The sequence below is a fragment of the Cavia porcellus genome, unplaced genomic scaffold, assembly GCF_034190915.1.
Source record: "Cavia porcellus strain 051 isolate PalLab524CR breed Dunkin Hartley unplaced genomic scaffold, mCavPor4.1 scaffold_2, whole genome shotgun sequence".
Classification (NCBI taxonomy): Eukaryota; Metazoa; Chordata; class Mammalia; order Rodentia; family Caviidae; genus Cavia; species Cavia porcellus.
In genome coordinates this window covers 133,963,399-133,981,355 of record NW_026947485.1, presented here as the reverse complement: position 1 = coordinate 133,981,355, position 17,957 = coordinate 133,963,399, and the positions used below count along the sequence as shown (strand labels likewise).

The 17,957-nt window shown below is 36.6% G+C and overlaps 1 pseudogene; it reads left to right on the top strand.

Annotated features, from left to right (window-relative positions):
- Positions 1 to 9,707: 9,707 nt before the first annotated feature.
- LOC100716508 (programmed cell death protein 2-like) lies at positions 9,708 to 10,721 on the top strand (annotated as a pseudogene).
- The last annotated feature ends 7,236 nt before the right edge of the window (positions 10,722 to 17,957 follow it).

The window sequence follows — 17,957 nt, the reverse complement described above, 5'->3', positions numbered from 1 at the left end:
ACATAAGTAACTTTTGACCAGAGGTGGTGCTTAGGGCAGCCATTGATGATGCAAGAGGAATTGATTAGAATTTTCTTTGTGTGCACTGGGAAAGGAAAAAGGAAGTTGTAATAGGGAAACATCCCTGATCCAGCCTTCCATCAATATAATGTCCTGTAACTTATTCTAGGGCAAAACTCTTTCAATCTTTAGGTCTCATCAAATTAGGGACCCAGCTCAAGAACCATTAAGATAATTTTAAAAATTGTCTTTATAATTCTGTTTCTCTGAGGTCACTCCTGAAACCAAATTTTTATTATTCAACACTTACTGGAGTCAGATATAGAAGGAGAAAATATCTGTGCACTCAAGACCTCAAGCTTTGTCAAGGGCTGAGAACCCACGGCAATGTCCTGTGCAAGTTCATATGAAAGTTCTATACCATAAAATTCCAAGGGCCAGTTGTGGAAGCTAGAAAGCCTTTACCAGCAGGGTGAAGAATCTGTTCCAGAAGGCTAAAAGATATGCACTGGAAGCCAGGAGATGATGGCCAAGATGAAGAGGACAGAAGCTCTCTTGCTGGGGCTAGGGATTTAGCTCAGTGGCATAAGCGCCTGCCTTGCAAGCAGGCAGTCGTGAGTTTGAACCCTGGTACCGATAAAAATGAAAAAGACAAAAAAAAAAAAAAAAAGAAGAAGAAGAAGAAGCTCCCTTGCCACAGGAAGATAGCAACCAAATCTCCTTTGAAGAAAAACTGTCAATAAGCTGCTTCTTCAGAAAAATCATCAGAATACAACCTTCCCCTCCTGTCCTCCCTTTATATCATTCCAACAACACTCCTCAGTACAAGCTGGGCATTCCCACTGAAGCTGACCATTAATTAATCAACTGCAGAGTAAAACAAGAACAAATACCACTTTATTAAAGAGGAAAAACACTAGTTATTCTTTTGACAAAATCCATCCTAATAAATTAGGAGAGAACGTTTTATTAACATGACAGAGCATATCTTCTGAAACAATGGCCAAAATGTGTTTTACTATGTCACAGTGTTTAAAGTCTAGTTTTGGATATGACATCCTCTCACTTTGCCATAATTAGAGCAGATAAGAGGTAGATATGGGGAAGGAAGGAAAGGAAAAGGAAAAGTGGGAAAGTAAAAATAATCAGGATGTGACATGCACATGTGTACACATGCCCTAGGTTGAACATAATAACTATTATGAATTATAAACATATCCTAATAAAAAATTGAAAAGAAATACATTGACAAGAATACGTTGCTAAATCATTGCTTTTTAATTCTTGTTTCTTTTACAATAATGGTAACCTATAATGTCATTTAATTATTATTTATTCTTTTCATAAAAATATTACTTTAGTTTTCAAAGGCTGAGGCAGAAGGATCCCTAAGTCAAGACTAGTCTGTTAGGTGTTTGGGCGGATCTGGGGCACCTGCATCAGCCTCCCCGTGTGTATGGAGGACTGTGGATATCTCAGCAAGCAGGGTAGGATCACAGATTCCAGAGGCACCACAGCCTATGGTGAGTGCTCAGTGCACTCTTCCCAAAGCCCAGACTGATCGGGACCCTTCAGGCTTCTGGGTGCACTGAAGTGGAGAAGTGGGTTTGAGGCCTCTACATCCGCCTCCCTATCCTGGCTGCACTTGGAGAATAGTGGAGCTTCCAATGGATGGGTGGGCCCACGCTATCCGCAGAGCCCATCCTGTTTGGGAATCTCACACCTCACCATTGGTGTGCAGAGGAGGGTCTGGGCGGATCTGAGGCGCCTGCATCAGCCTTCCCGTGTGTCTGGAGGAGTGTGGATGTCTCATCGGGCAGTGGAGCATCGCAGGTTCCAGAGACCCTGCAGCCTGTGGTGAGTGCTCAGTGCACTCTGCCGAAATCCCAGATTGTTGGGGTCCCTCCAGGCTTCCGGGTGCAGTGAAGTGGAGAGGTGGGTTTGAGGCCTACAACCGCCTCCGCATCCCGGCTGCGCTTGGAGAGCTGTGGAGCTTCCAACGGGCAGGTGGGCGCACAATGTCCCTGAGGCCGAGCTTATCTGGAACTGCAGAGCTCTGAACAGGCAGAGGGGGGTCATTGGTTCTGCAGGTCCAGTGGCTTGGGGTAACAGGGTGCCAGAGTCTCAGGAGCTGCAAACATAGAAGCAGATTTCCAGCAGAACCTGAGGAAGCTTTCAAATGACACTTGAAACAGAAATATAGGAAAATGACAAAACGAAAGACCAAATTACAACCTCAAACCTCCAGCCCATCTCAAGAAACCCTAGGAGCAACATATATAGAAGAAAATATATTCCATTCACCTCAAATATCAGACACAATAGCTACTGAAATTAACAAACAACTCCAGGAAGCGTTAAAGAAATTCAAACTTGAAATAATCTCCCAAGTAAAAGAAGAAATGATAAAAGAAATGAAAGAGATTGTGAATATATCTAAAGAAAACACAGATAAAAAATTGGAGGAACTAAACAAAAAGATCGAATACCTAAACAAGCAATATAAGAAACAAACAGAATACATAATGCAGATACACAGAGATATACAGGAAATAAAAAACTCCACTGAAGGTTGTAAAAACCGCCTTCATGAAAGTGAAGATAGAATTTCAGACCTTGAAGACAGGATTGCAGCTAGTGAACAGGAAAGGAAAGATCTTTTAAAAATAACAAGGAATCAGGAAACAACAATTCAACAACTGCAAGATGATGCAAACAAAAATAACATAAGAATGATAGGGATTAATGAAAAAGAAGGAGACAACATAAAGGATGTCAAGAGGATATTTAGAGAAATAATAGCTGAAAATTTCCCAAGCATGAGATCAAAAACTGACATCAGGATCAGTGAAGCATATAGAACTCCAAATAGTCATAACCAAAATAAAACTACACCCAGACATATAATAATCACCATCCCAGAAATCCAACACAAGAATAGATTATTAAAAGCTGTCAGAGAAAAAAGGCAGATCACTTATAAAGGAAAACCTATCAGAATCACAGCAGACTTCTCAACACAAACAATAAAGTCAAGAAGAGCATGGAGTGAAGTACTCCAGATCCTAAAGCAAAATGATTTCCAACCAAGACTGATATATCCTGCAAAACTATCATTCAAAATTGATGGTGAAATACGATACTTCCATGACAAAGAACAGCTGAAGAACTTTATGAACACCAAACTAACCCTGCAAAAAATATTGAAAGACAGTTTAGATACACAAAGGAAAAAACCACTAAGCAAAGCAGATAATTAAACAGAACAGAAAGATAAAGATGCAACAGCAGAGAGATAAGATTCCTACAATTAACCAACATTTAACAGTAATAACCATTAATGTAAATGGTCTCAATGCACCAATCAAAAGAAACAGACTGGCAGAATGGATCAAGAAACAAAATCCAAACATATGCTGTTTACAGGAAGCCCATCTAACCCAGAAGGATACTCACAGACTGAAAGTCAAAGGATGGAAAACAATACTTCATGCAGCAGGAATCCAAAAAAAGGCAGGAGTAGCCATTCTGTGTGCAGACAAGGTGAACTTTAAACCAACAATGACCATAAAGGACAAAGAAGGTCACTACATACTCATAAGGGAAAAACTCCAAGAGGAAGAAATAACTATCTTAAATATATATGCACCAAACTCCAGAGCACCCAGTTATATAAAACAACTATTACCAGAAATGAAAACTCAAATTATCAGTAACACAATTGTAACAGGAGACCTTAATGTGCCATTGACACCAAGGGACAGATCAACAGGACAGAAAATGAGCAAAGAAATAACAGAACTGAATCACACCTGCGAACAAATGGATTTAGTAGACATATACAGAATGTTTCACCCAACACCATCAGAATACACATTCTTCTCAGCAGTACATGGATCATTTTCTAAAATAGACCATATATTAGCTCACAGAACATATTTAAACAAACGCAAAAGAGTTGAAATCATCCCTTGCATGTTATCGGATCATAGCGCTCTGAAATTAGAAATTAATGATAAAAGATACTGCAAAAATCCCACAAACACATGGAAACTGAATAACACACTCTTGAGTAATCAGTGGGTCACAGAAGAAATTAAATAAAAAAATTAAACAATACCTAAAAGAAAATGAAAATGCAGATACAACTTACCGGAATTTGTGGGATGCAATGAAAGCCGTCCTCAGAGGAAAATTTATTGCACTGAGTTCCCACATCAGGAAAACAGAACGAATACAAATAAATAACTTGATGCTAAACCCCAATCAGCTAGAAAAAGAAGAGCAAGTCAAGCCCAAAGCCAAAAGAGAGGAAATTATAAAAATCAGAGCAGAAATCAATGCAATAGACTAAGAAAACAATCCAAAGAATCAACGAATCAAAAAGTTGGTTCTTTGAAAGAATAAATAAAATTGATAAGCCCCTAGCCAACCTTATTTAACAAAGGGAAGAAAAAGCTCAAATTCATGCAATAAGAAATGAAAAAGGTGAAATCACTACAGACCCAATAGAAATACAGATCATCAACACCTATTTCGAAAACCCCTACTCTCAAAAGTTTGATAACACAGAAGAAATAGATTCTTAGAAACATATGAAATGCCAAAGCTAGATCAAGAGGATGTAAAACTGTTGAATAACCCAATCTCTGTTAATGAAATTAAAAATGTAATTAAGTCCTTGCCTACAAAGAAGAGCCCAGGCCCAGATGGATTCACTGCAGAATTCTACAAGAAATACAAAGAAGACCTAATGCCGACACTCCTCAAACTATTCAATGAAATTGAAAGGGAAGCAATCCTTTCTAAGTCATTCCTGGAAGCAAATATTATTCTAGTACCAAAACCTGAGAAAGACCCAACTAAAAAAGAGAACTATAGACTGATCTCCCTAATGAACACACATGCAAAAATCCTCAATAAAATATTGGCAAATAGGATGCAGCAAATCATCAAGAAGATTGTACACCATGACCAAGTGGGATTCATCCCAGGAATGCAAGGATGGTTCAACATACATAAATCAATAAATGTAATCCACCATATCAATAAGCCAAAAATAAGAATCACATGATCATTTCTATACATGCAGAAAAAGCCTTTGATAAGGTCCAACATTTGTTCATGATAAGAACTTTACAGAAAATTGGAATAGATAGTCTTTACCACAATATAATAAAGGCCATTTATGACAAACCAACAGCCAGTATCATACTAAATGGCCAAAAACTGAAAGCCTTTACTTTAAAATTAGGCACACGACAAGGATGTCCTTTATCACCACTCCTATTTAATATAGTACTGGAAGTACTAGCCAGAGCAATTAGGCAAGAGAGAGAAATAAAAGGGGTAAGGATAGGAAAAGAAGAATTTAAGTTGTCATTGCTTGCAGATGACATGATACTCTACATAGAAGACCCCCTAAACTCCATTGAAAGACTCTTAGATACAATAAATGAATTCAGTAATGTGGCTGGATACAAAATCAATACTCAGAAATCAATAGCATTCCTATACATGAACAACAAAATCACAGAGAGGGAAATAAGAGAAACTATACTCTTCACATTAGCAGGCAAAAAAATGAAATATTTAGGAATTACTCTTACGAAAGAAGTGAAAGACTTATACAGTGAAAATTATAATACACTGAAAAAAGAAATTGAAGATGATCTCAGAAAATGGAAAGACATCCCTTGCTCATGGATAGGAAGAACAAACATTGTGAAAATGGCCATTCTCCCAAAACTGTTATACAGATTCAATGCAATCCCAATAAAAATACCATCAACATACCTTATAGATCTAGAGAAATCACTCCTAAATTTCATCTGGAACCAGAAGAGACCTAGAATAGCAAAAGCAATTCTAAGCAGCAAAGACAAAGCAGGAGGCATCACAATCCCTGACTTGAAGTTATACTACAAAGCAACAGTAGTAAAATCAACATGGTATTGGAATCAAAACGGAGCCGAAGATCAATGGAATAGATTAGAAGATACAACCACAACTACAAACACACTCACCCACCTTATCTTTGATAAAGGAGCCAAGCAGGTTCACTGGAAGAACGACAGTCTCTTTAATAAATGGTGCTGGAAAAACTGGCTCTCCATTTGCCGAAAACTAAAGCTAGACCCATGTCTATCACCATGTACTAAATTAAAATCTAAATGGGTCAAAGATCTGAATATTAAAAGAGAAACACTAAATCTATTGGAAGGCAAATTGGGTAGAAACCTTGAAGACATAGGAGCAAGTAGAGAATTCATGAACAGGACTCAAACCACATGGGGAAATACTTCCCAGAATCAATAACTGGGACCACTTCTTATTAAAAAGTTTCTGCATGTCAAAAGAAATCTCCAGCATAGTGCAAAGAAAACACACAAACTGGGAAAAGATTTTAGTGAACTCTCTCTCAGACAAGGGACTCTTGTCTAAAACATATAAAGAATTAAAAAAAACTCAGACCCCCAAAATTCAAAGATCCAATCCTAAAATGGGCACCTGAGATGAATACGTACTTCTCAGATGAAGAAACGCAAATGGCAAATAAATACATGAAAAAATGTTCGTCATCATTGGTCATTAGAGAAATGCAAATTAAAACCACGCTGAGATACCATCTCACTCCTGAAAGAATGGCCAGGATCAAGAAAACCAACAGCAACAAATGCTGGAGAGGCTGTGGGGAAAAAGGAACTCTCCTGCACTGTTGGTTGGAGTGTAGACTGGTGCAACCTTTGTGGAGGTCAGTCTGGAGACTTCTCAAAAAGCTGGGATTGGAAGTCCCATTTATTCCAGCTATTCCACTTCTAGGCATATTCCCAGAAGAACTGAAAGCATCATACCACAGTGATATATGTGCACCTGTGTTTATAGCAGCACAATTTGTAATTGCCAGATCTTGGAAATAACCCAAGTGTCCATCAACTGAGGAATGAATAAAAAAGTTGTGGTATTTCTATACAATGGAGTATTATTCAGCTATAAAGAAGGATCACATTGAGATAGTTATCAATAAATGGGCGCAGCTTGAGACCATACTCATAAGTGAAATAAATCAGTCTCGCATGTGTGAATACCGAATAGTTTCCCTAATGTAAGTAATGATTCAAATATATAAAAATATGTGGTAATCATGATTCCCCATTATGTGGCCTTGAAGCCTTATAAATTTTTCACTTATTAAGTAGAAAGGCTTTATTCTGGGCTTCTTGATATGGAAATATTTGAAGCTATAGTGTATGAAGTTTTATTCAAATATTTCAAGGAAAAAGACAGACACTATGGTACCTACTATTAAGTTGGTTTATTTGGTGGTGAAGCACTAGGTTGCTGAAACAGTCATGCTTTGACCTGTATTGTTATATTGTTATGTCCTGTTTTATCTCAATCTCTCCCTTATTCATTAAAAAAATTTTTAGTTATTTCTTATGTTTGTTTTAATTAAGGGGAAAAATTAAAAAAATAGCAGGATATATAATAGTAACTTATTTTGATTTCCTATTAACTTGTTTTGAAGTCCTGTAATACTCCCACGATCTTGTTTTGACTGATTAGACTCTATTCCATTCTGTATGATAGTATCAAGTTTGAGGGTAAAGGCAACTACTTTGAAGGCAATAAGATTCACTAAGATGCCCATTCTGGTTTGATTATTGTCTCCTTTGGAAGTCCTGTAGTGTTTACAATGCTTAAGTTTTATTGGTCTTGTTCTCTACTGTTTTCTGTACTGTTTGTCTACTGGTCTCTCAACTTTATAATATCTAATGAGATAGACACTTCTTTTTAAGGAAACAAGAGACATTGTTGATAACCATTGTTGATAACCTTGTATTCTGTTTTACATCATTTGCTATGTCTATCCTTGGTTTTGACTGACAGCTTTGTTTTGCCTATTTGACTTTATTCTCCCCCCCCCAAAAAAAGTAATAAGAACTAAGGAGTAATAAAACCCAAAATGTGTAAAGTTTGTTGTAAAAAAGAGCTCTAAAGATACAACAGCAAGAGTGTTTAGGGGTGTTAAATAGTTGACCATATTAATGTTTTTGGTTGGATCATTGAACACAACTGTTTGCAATCTCACTGTTTGGATGTCCACTTTGTATGCTTTGATACTGTGATTTGAGCAACTATCTCTAAGATGATAATATGTAATCTATTAACTGGTGATTTCTTACTGTTTTTTTGTTTTTTTGTTTTGTTTTGTTTTGTTTTGTTTTGTTTTGTTTTGTTTTGTTTGGTAATTCTGTATTACTTGTACCCTTAAACCGCTTTGTTTTGTTTTGTTTTTTCTCTTTTTCCTTTTAAATAAAATTAAAATTTAAAAAGACTAGTCTGTTACATAAGAAGAACCTGTCTCACAAAACAAAACATTTAAAAATTAGAGGGGGGGAATGTTTTAGAAGCAGCCAACCACAGTTATATAGAAACAACAAGAAAGTTAACTTTCTTTATGCTTCCCAGGTCACAGGAATGGTCTTATAAAAGAACACGAAAATATTTGCATGTTGTGGGTCCTTATCTGTGGTAGCTATGTATACAGTTCAGTACAGCTTTCAATGATAGCAAATAACTAGCTGTGGTATATGAGGTCATAGATTCACCACCACTCATGTAGGTTTATCCAGAGATCTAGTTTACACTTGTTTTCCCAATATTTCCTCTAATGATTGTCATCTTTTTTTCTAAAAGGGCCTCAGTTTTGGAAAATAAATTAAATGATCACCCAAACAGCTAAAAAAAACTTAACTAGGTCCCTAACACAAGTAAAGGACTTATTTTGTTGGATCTTAAATGAAACAATAGATGCTTCCCACATATACAAGGACAATATCCCTGTAAAGCTACCAGCACAGACAAAACCCAACATTTGCATATGTAATTTGTGCTTCCTCTGGGCACCATAGACAGCTATTCCTCAAGAGGTAGTGTGACATTTGGCTGGCTGTCTTAACACTTATTCATAAAGTTATCGTGGTAGGCAGCTTTTCATCAGTGTGACCAAATACCTCAAACACACATCATAAAGCAAAAAGGTTTATTTTGGCTCAACATTTTAGAGGATTAGTCCATGGTCAACAGGCTCCATTGCTTAAGGCCTGGAGTGAAACAAAACTATCACAGTGAAGGGTTTGGTGAGGGAAACCCTTCAGATCACAGCAACAGGAAGCACAGAGAGTGAAAGCCAGAGAGAAAGGGGCAGACACCAGATTCAGTCTCCAAGTTCATGACCCCGAGACCTGACCAGACACACCCAAACTGCATTTGACCAGCCTTCTAGATTTCTCAAGCTAATCAAGTTGACCATGAACATTGGACATCATAGTTATTCACTCTCCAGCTCCCTCAGGGAAAGGAAAAAAACTGTTCTGCTGGCAGCACAGGAGGTATAATAACCATGAAGAAATTTCTAAGAGTTTTTCTTAATCCTCACACTTCAATCAGTTTTGTCACAAGTAATGAATATCTACAACGCCTGAATGTCTGTATTTTTCTCATGGAAGCATAGTGGAGAATAATAGTAAGTTTAAAAATATGATCTATGGCTTGAAATCATCTTGGTATCTTTATAGAGCCAAGGCTCAGGGAAGTAAACCAAAAGTTACGAATTATGTGTTTTTCAACAACTGTTAAAGCATTAAAAATTTAAAAAATAAAAAGGGTGAGAAGATCACTAAGAGCTGGACTACTTATGAAATATGACTTTGCAGAAGAGAGACTTTATTTACCCTAAAAAGTACTTCGGGGAGCTGGGCTTTGCCAAAAAGGCACCGGCATGGAGGCTGAGCAGTGTGCAGTTACCTATGGAGGTGGGCAGGAATCAGGCATGGCTGACGTCTGGCCCCCTCCTATTGCGGTGGCTCCCTCGCCTTCCTGCTGCAGGTGTCCGTGCTGCGGGACAGAAGATTTCCCCTACTGCCTCTTCCTCTTCTGCTGTAGTGAGCCAACAAGGGCTCTGCAGACCCGCCTGAGTTTTAGGACTCAGCTACCTAGAAACAATGAGTTTTACTCATTTGAGCCACCTTCTAAGAACTGTCCCCATGATTTGGGAGAATCTGTGTGTCTCCACCTTCAGCCTGGCACTCACCCCTGCAGGATGTGTGGCTGTTTCATCACCAAAACATGCTCCAGACGCCACCAGGCACATTACTGCAGTAAAGAGCAGCAGATAATAGACTGGAGATTGGTACATAAGCAGACTTGCACACAGATCTTTTGGATCATACAGTTCCAGACTACAACTTGCTTTTTCCAGAATTTGAAATTATAACAGAAACAGAAGATGAAATTATACCTGAAGTTATAGAAAAGGAGATGATTCTGAGATTATAGAAAACATAAGTGAAGCACCTGAAGAAGAATTGGATTCCATGGCCAAGCATGAATCTAGCATGAATCAAAAGATTAAAACTCAGATAGCTCAGGAACCAGAGCAGATTCTCAGATAACAGCAGAGGTATTGAGCCCATCTAGATTTTTCATAAAAGTATGCCTCAAGACAAGGATATTCCCGGTTTTCCCTGTGGTGCCAAGAGAATATTTGAATTCCAGGTCATGCCACAGCTGCTCAACTACCTGAAAACAGACAGACTGGGCAAGAGTGTGGACTAAGGCGCCTCCTGGTTGTCTTGACCTGTGTGGAGAGCTGTAGTTTGGGCAGCAGTTACACAAAGGAATTTGTGTGGAAGCAGCATGTAATAGATACACCTTAAGGCTTTAAAGTTCCTGATGTCTTACAGCTTGCAATTCCATCTTTAGGAATTTATCCTAAGGAAGTATCTTAGGATAATTACTTATTAACTTATAAACATGGATGTACAACCATGTTGCTTGAAGAAACTGTTTTATAAGGTCTAAATTGCTAAAACAGAAATGTCCAATGACAGAGAATTTAGTAAATTTTGTTATATCCAAGGAGGAAAAGTAAGTGTTACATCTGTGTAGACAACAAATAGGGGATCTAAAACAGCGTTATGAATGGTGTTCAGGGTATGGTAGTTTTGTAAAAATTTTTATACATGTTGTATATGTACTAGAAAGATACACTGGACTTGTTTACCTTCATTTGGTGAGACTGAAGAAATATTTGGTAAATAATATCCAATAAGCTACACAATTTTAAAAAATTTAAAATAAAAAAGTTGTGCATACGTGAGTAAGAATAGAGATAAAGAAGGTTTCAAGGACTACAGAACCTACAGTATACTGAGATGGAAACCAAAGGAATGATTCTGTTCCAAACTAAAAATAAGTATGATCAGTGGAGGAAGCCAAACCAGGACCATGAAGGAAAGGGCTCCAAGCAGAGTTAGTAGATAAAATTGCCAATTTTTTTCTGTATTTCAAAATAGCTAATCAGGAGAGTTTTGAGTGCTCCCAAGTCAAGGTAATTATAAATACCTTTGGTGATGATATGTCAGTTGCCCTGATCTGATCATTTCACATTCTATACAGGGGCTGATCAAAAAGTGTGGTGTGTGTTTAAATTAAAAAAAAATTATTACAAAAACAGACACATTGTCAGTTTCCCTCAAAAGTCACCCTCTTCTTCAAACACACTTACCCTATCATTCTGACCTCTTTCTGGAGCATGTCTGGGCGTCCTCCTATTTGAGTGTCTTTCTGTTAAAATTATTGTGAGGCTTTATCCTTTTACTCTTCTGGTTCTTCCAGTTCTTCCAGTTCTTCTGCAAAGTCAAAATGATCGTGAGTGGTAAATGTTTTGAATTGATTCAGGACATCAATGCAGCCATGACAACACAACTAAAAACATTCATAGGAAAGAACTTTCAGGACTACTTCAGGAAGGGACAAGAATGGTGGCATAATTGTGTACACAGCAAAAGGGAGTATTTTAAGGGAGATTAATGGCAATTTTTTACTGTAATACAAATTTTTAATATATATATTCCCCATATTTTTCAATACCTCATACATATAAATATATGCAGTTACCAGATGTCATTAAAAATACATATTCTTGAACTAAAATTTAACAGCTTTTTGATCAATTAGGCTAACTTATATATTGTATACTATAAAAGAAAAGATCAAAAGCAGGCAAAACATTAAATTAGATATTTAAAAAGTATGTGACAATGAGATTAAAAAATATATGAATGCAAATAGCATGCAGAAAATGCTAGGAAAATATGGTAACAAATTGGTTCTTGGACTTAAACACGAAGAACTAAAAAAAAGCAATTTCAGGGTCAAACTTAGGTAACTAAAATCTATGAATGGCCTGGGAAATAGTGTAAATAATCAAACTGAGACGTATCTGAAGAAATAAACATATTATTTTATGTTTTTCTTGAAATGCACTGTTTTCTCAGTGCATTTCCTTTTATACTAAAGTGCATCTAAGGAAATTTCTCTGTGTCATAAGAAGAAAATTCGATTAATAAAAAAACCAATTATTCCAACACTAGAGAAAAAACTCAGCAATTAATTTTCTCACTCTCATTCCAGTTCAGGGTAAGGGAAATGACCCAAAGGTACTGCGGCAAAATGCAAATACCAGCCTCACATCAAGAAAGTTTCTTATTTGCACATCTAGTCAGCTGCTACCCTGAAGGAATCCATGCCGAATACAGCAGGATCTTCAGATCTTTAAGAGAAGCCAGAAGACAAATTTTATATATATTTTCTACACAGACTTCTTTTTTCACTGGTTCTCCTGAAACCAGAAATTTAACATGGAATTTCATTTACTCATCAGGCATTTCTTTCTTGTCAAAAAAAACATGTTCCTTACATTCTTTACAAAACTTAAGAATAGTGAAATTAAAATCTAGAGATATACAAAAGTTGGCAGAATAATTTTGGAGAGTTATAATGTATATCTACAAAAAGATAGCAAGGCAATTCATTTCTGACATTGAAATATACACAACTTTTTGACATTTAGTAGATGGAAAAAGGATAATAATGTCCCAGAAAATATTTCTTTTTTGAATATAAGCTCTAGGACTAGTGTATTTTCAAGTGAAATTTTGTGGGAATGAGTGAATGTATGACGAACCCACATATCTCCATATTTTTTGTTGGTGCTGTATTCTGAAAACATGGTAGTAAACAAAACAGAGGAAAATCTCTGCTCTCTTGAAGATGACCTTCTTGTCTAGTCCTATCCTGCCGTCATAGAAAGGAAAAGAATAAGCATCTTTCATCTTTTTGAGACCGAGTGGCTTGAGAAGAAATGATGAAGTTAAAACTCCTTCCCCTGCCCCGTTAGCAAATGGGAGCCAGAGGTCTGAGAATCTCTTGGGAGGTTGGCCATATGCAATATAGCAAATAGGGGGGATTTTCTTCTACCATCTCTTTGAAGGCAAATATTTGTCATCAGTGTTTTGCTTTGTTCTGATTAATTGTATTCCATCATTCAATATTCTGTTTTGATAAGTTCTATAATGTTTTGTATTTGTCTCTGATTTTGCTATGCCTGATTGAAAGAACAACTATTGTGAAGATAATGAGATATACTGTGGCACCTATTTCTGTTATCTTGGTAACCTGCTGGGACGTTCTGTACCAGTTTCACTGCACTGTCTCTACTGGCTTTGTTGTGTCTTGTGCTGTTGTATTTTATTACCCTCAAAATAATTTAAAAAATTAAAAATTAAATTAAACTTCCCAAACGATAACTCAAAATGTATATTTCTCTGCCTCACTGGTATCTTATATAAGAATAAGCTTCTAAATTTTACAGAAATTTGGTCAGCTCACCTTTCTCTCAGTAATGACCAGTTTGGATTAGTTGGTTTGGAGAAAACATTGTGCACAGTGAAACAGTTAAATACAATTAGAGCTAATCTCATGGCTTTCATTAATTTTCATTATGACTTTAGGATACTTAATCTTTCTCTTAAATGCAAACACTGAAAAACAAGCTGACATTCTGAGCTAAGAAAGAAAACTAACATAAACTGTAGCAACATGCTTAGTAACAGAAAATCTAATATAAATGGTATTCAAATATATTTTTCCATTTTCTCACAATGTCAGTATTAGCTTAAAAAGAAAATAAATGATACTGGTGGTATACTGAAAAAGTGGGATAAATTACATACGTGGTTCTATTATATTATCTACATGTTGTGTGGCACTTTTAATAGTGGCTAAAATAATACACATGAATTGCTGTGTACTAGGGTGATTGAACTATAACCTATTAGTTCCTATTCTATGTTAGGGAAAACTACACTCCTGCTTGTGACCCTGAAACTTCGTGCATATGCAAGGCCAGCTTGTTATCTTTTGTTTTCAGTAAACCATCTGACTTCTTTACTGAACTAAGGCCTTCTGCAAGTGACATTTGTGGCTTAAGAGGAGGTTCTCAAAAAGACACAGAAATTGGAACTCCTAGGAAGATAGGTAACCAATCTGTCTTGGAAACACTTACGTACGCAACCCTGAACAATTTTACCCTGAAAGTCAAAGGCTTATGAAAGAATTGGTTTGAAGAGTAACTTTCCTAGATGTTGTTTGACATGTGTTCATTCACTTTTTTTTCCATTTCTCTCCTTGATGCCTCCTTCCTAATCTATTAAAGTAAAAAATATCAAGCATGTGGAGCACTAGAGTAGCCAGTGCATCACCCTTAAGCAGAAGTAACTTACGAAAAGGGTTCCTAGTTCAGAAGAGAGTCCACCTAGACAGAGTCCTCATGCAAGATCCCTGGCATTCTTGGAAGATCAATATACCTTCCTAGTCTAGAAGTACCTGAAGCTTTCATGAGCACCCCCAAAAGACGTTTATAAAAATAAATCTATTTTCAGACACTCTCGGAGTTCTGGAGTTTAGAAAATTTGAAGTTCTAAATGTATTTCACATTAAAGTATAAAAGATAATGCAAGTAATAATGTTGTTGGGTACTTTTACATTCCTGATATGATGCTATCTGCTAGTCACATTTAATACTTGAATGGATTCTGTTACATGTGCACTGGTTTCCCAGGGCTGCCATAATAAATTATCATAAATCTTGTGGAATACAACAGTAATATACTATTTCACAGTTCTGGAAACCACAGCTCCAACAGCAATGTACTATCAGGGATGGTCCTTTTGGTGTCTCTGAGAGAGAATTCATTGGATCTGCTCTCCTAGTTTCTTGGGATTATGCAGCAATTGTTTAGCATCCTTCCACCTAGCATCCTTTACCTGCTCTTCTGTTATTTTCAATATGTGATCTGTTGTCTCTGCAGAGAAACTCCAAGTGAACTTAGGGACCACTCTAATCCATTATATTATTAACTTCATACTACCCGTAATGATCTTATATCCAAATAAGGTCACATTCTAAGAGTCCAGGTGGATATGAATTTGGAGGAATGCTCTGCAAATCACCACAAGGAATATTTAAGATCATTACATTTTAAGAAATTGAGGGTGGTTTATGATAAGTAATTCTTGGAGTAATGATTTTTGCTATATAACATGCTACTCAAAACTAAGGGAGTTAACATAGAAAATGCTTCTCCATAATATAACCATCAGCTGAAAAAAGTTATATAGAGGTTATGCAATTTCCTTAAAGAATAGCCCAATAAAAGTATTACTTCTTATTTCCCGTTCCATAAATATCTGCCAAAGAGTGACAATACTTTCACTTCATGTCCTGTGGACATGCAAAAACAAGTAACAAATTTGCTTTGTTAACCATTTTAATACATTCATTTGGAAGATAGTTCTACTCAACTCATATATCTAAGTAATCCTTGCTGTTGTGATTATGTTCTGTTTCACGAGGTGAGTGAAGCACAGAAATAAAATCTGAAGAAGAAACTAAATAAAGAATATTCCTCAATTTTGCCTTCTTGTGACTACCAGCTGTATGCACAGTAACTTACAAACAAGTACAATCTACAACACTGGTTTCCTTAAAGATACCATGAGAAGTTGTGTGCACAGTGCCTAGGGAATCATCAAATAATAAACCAAAAAGGATGGATGCAGAAAATTGTATTTGGTTATCTTTGCAGTGTTTGCATTGCTGAGGAATCAGACTAGGGCTCCACCATCTGTAGACTTATTTGAAGTACAAGTACTGCCATTGACCTATAATGATTTAACATTCCTCTTGGGAGTGAGAGAGTGCAGACACATATGGGTTGAATTTGTACAGAAAACAAAAAAACAGGGATGAAATACAGCCCTTGCTATTTGAGCACTTTTAAGGTCAAGTGCTCTGACTCTAGATGGCCCTATTAAATGAACAGATTCAAGAAGATAATAAATACTTTCTTGGCTCATAGCTCTATACCGTAGATCATTAGGTTTTGTGTAGTCTCTCACATTGATATGACTATTTTTGAGTTATTTGTCTATCTACTTCATGTTAAGTTGTATTGCCATATTTTTGGAGAATTACATGTATTGGCTTGTTATCATTTGTCATATCAACTCACTAACAGAGTCAATTATCTTCTGAATGACTTTACCTCATTTCAAATATTGCACACAATAAATAACAGTGCCCTAGCTCACTTTTATACCAGGTCTTATAAAAGAAAAGATTAGCAACTCAAAACCTGAACTAAAGGTAGTTAGTTGAAAAAGCCTCCATGAAAAAAAAAATAGGCTGAGTGAAACTTGCAACTTCAGAGAACAGGATGACCTACATCCTCTCCCTGCCCTCCCCTCCTCCATGCACAAACATACGATTTAAATAAAAATTCCCAAGTGGCTTATCTCTGCAAGAAAGTAGAAGCTAGACAAACATCTTTAACTCCATGGTAAAATTCACAGACTCACTAAAGCCAGTGGAGATACGGGGTACTTTCTGGTAAAAGACTTTGCCCTTATGTAGGGTCATGTCACCAGGACAAGACCCCTAATTTCCAGACTCATAATTTCTAGGGAAGCACTGGGTCTGTTTTATACATCTCTCCAACTTTTTCAGAGGTTGGGACTCTTCAGAGAAATTATTGCTGGTTTGCCATTCTTGCAGCTCTGATGGTTCCAATACAGTCAATCTACCCAAGGGAGAGGCAGTAGCACAGCCTGGTATACATCTAATCCATGCATCTATTCAGCATTGATTAAATGGGCAAAAGTGAGACATCTCAGCATTCCCCCCTGGGAGTGAGTTGTTTTAGTACTCTAACTTCTCTGAGGATGCCCAAAGAACTAGCATCTGCCTGTGCAGTCTTGAAGTCCTCAAGGGTCTGACGCAATATAGATATTCAGAGGAGGAGGATTCCTTGGGCTGGTAACTGCCAAAACTCTTCTCTTAATGTGGCCCCACACAAGGCACCAGACAAAACCAGAAATGTCTGCTTCTCTATGGGGACAGGTAGTATTTGCATAGTCCATAGAACTTCTGAAGTCCTGGGAACATTCTGTATGAAGCCTGCCCTGGAAAAGTGAGAGAATGGTTGCTTTGCCTAATGGGCAGACATGAACACATAGAATCAAGGAAAGTAAACAAGCAGACAAAGATATTTCAGAAAAGGGAACAGAATATATAAACTCTAATGAAACAAAGTTATGATATACTTGACATGAAATTTAAAATACAGAGATTCAGAGCAGGAGAAAATCTTAGTGAACCTGAAAACTGGTCACTAGAGATATTTGAATCAAGAGATAAAAATAAAACAACAATATAAAGAGTGAAGTAAGATTCAGGGAGTTACAGAATACCATGAAATGATTCAATATACACCATATGGAGGAAGATAAGAAAGTTTAGTCAAAGAAATAATGTTTAGAAAGATTAAAAACTTGCAGGAATAAATGAAAATCTAGATCCAAGATGAAAAAGACATCAAATAATATACTCAAATTCACACATTACAATTAAATTGCAAAAAAAGACAGAATTTTTAAGCAACAAGAGAAAAGTGACTTCTCACATATAAAATAATTTCCATGACACTACCAGCAAATTTTTTAAACTTTTCAACCAGAAAAAAGTGGAATAATAAATCAAAACACTGAGG